The sequence below is a fragment of the Gasterosteus aculeatus genome, chromosome 9 (assembly GCF_964276395.1).
Source record: "Gasterosteus aculeatus chromosome 9, fGasAcu3.hap1.1, whole genome shotgun sequence".
Lineage (NCBI taxonomy): Eukaryota > Metazoa > Chordata > Actinopteri > Perciformes > Gasterosteidae > Gasterosteus > Gasterosteus aculeatus.
This window is the reverse complement of record NC_135696.1, coordinates 1232659-1236488: the sequence shown is the minus strand read 5'-3', so window position 1 is coordinate 1236488 and position 3830 is coordinate 1232659. Positions and strand designations below refer to the sequence as shown.

The following is a 3830-nucleotide window of genomic DNA, read 5'->3' as shown; positions in this document are numbered from 1 at the left end:
TGTGCGCAGGAACGAAGCTTCGGACGTCACTGATTGCGTCACTGAGCCGGACCGAAGCTTCGGACGTCACTGATCACGTGATCAGCAGCGAACGAGCCGAGCATCTTTACGTTTGCTTCGCCGTGCACTGTCTGGTTCATGTTTCGACACTAGCTTCGCAGCAGGAGGGTCGGAGGTAACGACACTAGTGACAGCTGGGGCAACACGCAGGACTCCTCGTTCAGCGGTCAGTCTGTGTGTACGTGTATGTGTCAGTTACGAAGCGGCTGGCGCGGTTGTTGATGTCCTGCTAGCTTGGCGGTTAGCGTGGTTTTAGCACTTTGTCAGCAGATCGAGCGCTTCTTGGCTAGCATTCGCTAGCTTAGCGATTAGCATGTTTGTGGGCAACTATAGATGGTATGTTTTTGCATTGAGATTGTTTGTTTGTGATAGCCATGTGAGCATTGTGAATACGAGTGAGTGTCTTGGAGGGTAATTATTATTGTGACCTTCTTCAGGTCAGGGTTTTGAACCAGGACACGAGTGGTACCTGAAGGCGCACGGATTACCATTTGGAGCTACCAAACGGACCAACCTTCCAGTCCTGTGGAGATGTGGTAGGACAAGGAGACAAAAAGCCTTTCCATGGACCTCAAAATGGATTATATACTTTTTTCCATATTTTTCTTTCCTCGTGTGATGAACCTGATGGACTTGAACTAACCGAATTTCTTTATTTATGAATACAAGTCTATAAATGCACCACAGCTGGACTGACTCGTCGTTGTTTTTTTCCCACACACATTTGGCTCCGTAGGGGAATTTGAGATCTTTGGGTCGAAGTGAGAATTTAAGATTGAACTAATGTTAAGCTTAGGTTGGGAAAACATCAAGCGATGGTTACATCAAACTGAATTGTCTGTAGCTATTTGAGCACAACGTGAGTGCATTAGTGAACATGTATTTTTGTTTTTTACATAAATAAGTCTATAGGACTGTTTGTATTAATCATGTATGTATAAATCCAAGCTGAACCTTTCCACCAATCTTTAACTTTTTATTTAAACACATCTCTAAAAGCTTTCCATGGTTTCTGGCCTCTCAACCTGTACAACAAGTGATGGGAAGTGTCCAGTGAGCCAGACGGTAGACATGGGAGGCGAGTTCCTCTCTCAGGACTCAGCGATCACAAATAGCCTCATACAATCACTGCATTGATGTCAGAAGTAGGATGTTAATGGGTGAAGGAAAGATGGGGGGGGGGGGCATATAAACTGTTGGGACACCGTCAACCACAAATGGCCTCATGCAATCACTGCATTAAGCCAAATGGCGCCGATGTTAATGGGTGAAGGAAAGATGGGTGGGGGGGCATATAAACTGTTGGGACACCGTCAACCACAAATGGCCTCATGCAATCACTGCATTGAGCCAAATGGCGCCGTTGTCAAAAGTTGGATGTTAATGGGGGAAGGAAAGATGGGGGGGGGCATATAAACTGTTGGGACACCGTAAACCACAAATGGCCTCATGCAATCACTGCATTGAGCCAAATGGCGCTGATGTCAAAAGTAGGATGTTAATGGGGGAAGGAAAGATGGGGGGGGGCATATAAACTGTTGGGACACCGTCAACCACAAATGGCCTCATGCAATCACTGCATTGAGCCAAATGGCGCTGATGTCAAAAGTAGGATGTTAATGGGGGAAGGAAAGATGGGGGGGGGCATATAAACTGTTGGGACACCGTCAACCACAAATGGCCTCATGCAATCACTGCATTGAGCCAAATGGCGCCGATGTCAAAAGTAGGATGTTAATGGGGGAAGGAAAGATGGGGGGGGGCATATAAACTGTTGGGACACCGTCAACCACAAATGGCCTCATGCAATCACTGCATTGAGCCAAATGGCGCCGATGTCAAAAGTAGGATGTTAATGGGGGAAGGAAAGATGGGGGGGGCATATAAACTGTTGGGACACCGTCAACCACAAATAGCCTCATGCAATCACTGCATTGAGCCAAATGGCGCCGATGTCAAGGATGTTAATGGGTCAAGGGCCGGTTAGATTTTACAGCTGGCATCACATGTATGAAAATTTCCCTTTATGGCTCTTTGGATGTTGACGGGGAATCTGGACAGAAAGGTGCACTAGGTGTGTCATCTTCATCTTAAGCCTAGTTCATGCTTCTCGTTTTTTAGAGCGACGCAAGACCCCCTTGCGGCCTTAAGAGCGTGGGTTTACTGGGTGTGGTTTCCTTTTAAGCTGGTGGCTAAACTTTGCGGCCTGCCGCACTCTTCCTCGTGAACCACCATTTTACCTTCCCCACTGTCGTTTTTGGCAACTCAATTTCTGGTCCATTTGTCTCTTTGGTCTGTTCAAGTTTCCGTATCCGCAAAATTGGTTCATTTATTGTCTTTGTGTTGTCGCCGATCTCCACACATTTCGCAGGTTTACTGGGTGTTTCCTTTGAAGCTAACGGGTAAACTTTGTTGCGTGCTGCACCCTTCCTCGTGAACCACCCTGTCTGCTTTGTCTCTTTGATCTGTTCCTGAAGTTTCCGTATCAAAACCGTCTTCTCATTCAGCTCCTGTGTGTTGTGGCTGACCTCCAGACATTTCTTACAAAGCCGTCCCCTCTCAACCAGCACCTCGCGGGACTTTATATCGATGACTTTCTTGTACTTATTATGCAAACCATTGACAAATTTCCTCTCATGTTCCGTCCTTTTCAGCACCATGTAGTCGTCATCGTCTGTGAATTTTATTTTCAGATCGATCACACTTCTTTTAAACCTCTCTGTGTCAGAGATCAAATCTGTGCATTTCAGCAGCTCCATCTTGAAGTGCTGCTGATAGGCCACCAGCTTCTTGCACATCTCCCTCTCCTTGCACAATTCCTTCTCAAGTTTCAAATTCTGAGATTGAAATTCGGCCCGATTGTTGATGGTCTTTTTCTCACTTTTTTCTAACTTTTCGGAGTCCTTATCTTTTGGATCTAACTGGATCTTTAGTTCTTTAGGAGTGTTATTTTCTTCCTTCTTAATCTTCGATTTCATTTTGAGGAGAGCATGGAGGCATAGTTCCTCTACCACATGTTCTTTCCCTTTCTTGAGCTCTTCCTCACGTTCTTTTCCTTTCTCAAGCTCTTCCTCACGTTCTTTCCCTTTCTTGAGCTCTTCCTTGAGACTCTCTATCTCCAATTCGCTATTGTTGAGAGTCCGGGCAGTTAATTCGGCTTCGCGTTTTAACGTGGCCACATCGCGGCGGCGCACTTTCCTTTCACTGTTTTCTACCCTGAGGAAATAAATTTCGTTTTGGGATTGGGCAATTTGGATTCGCAGGTTGTCACGGTCAGCCTGCAATTCTACCATTTCACTTTTAAGGGTAGCCTCCTTACCTTGCAGAACGTTTTTTTCTAAAATAGACTCATTGTGCTTCTGTATTAAACACTGCAGCTTAGTCTCTTGGTGTTCCATTTCGTTTTTATGGTTTGAAACCAGCTTATCAACCACTTGTTCGTGCATCAGCTCTATTTCCGCCAGTTTTATTTCATGGTCTGCTTTCATCTTTGACAGCTCAGTCTCGTTCAGGCTCAGTTTTTCATCGTAGCGCCTGAACATTTCCACAGACTTCGATCGCACCAGTTCAAACTCTTTCTGAAGATTGCTATTGAGTGTCACCAATGTATCGATCGTTTTGTTGTATTCATCTTTGGTGGCCGTGAACTTCGTTTTGTGTTCTTTATTCTCCTTTTCGACAACTTCCAAGTCGTCTTTGAGCGCTTCTACCAGCCTCTTCAGATCCAGTATTTCCCTGCATTGGTTTTTATTGTATAACTTTTTATACCT

At 45.3% G+C, this 3830-nt stretch overlaps 1 long non-coding RNA gene across 2 annotated transcripts; it reads left to right on the top strand.

Moving 5' to 3' along the window:
* Nucleotides 1-1019, top strand: LOC120825206 (uncharacterized). Of its 2 annotated transcripts, none has more exons than XR_005713088.2 (2): nt 1-226; nt 503-1019. It is a non-coding gene; the product is annotated as an uncharacterized LOC120825206 (long non-coding RNA). The 2 variants fall into 2 exon arrangements; XR_013450759.1 differs by having other exon boundaries at nt 6-226; nt 498-1019.
* Nucleotides 1020-3830: the final 2811 nt, after the last annotated feature.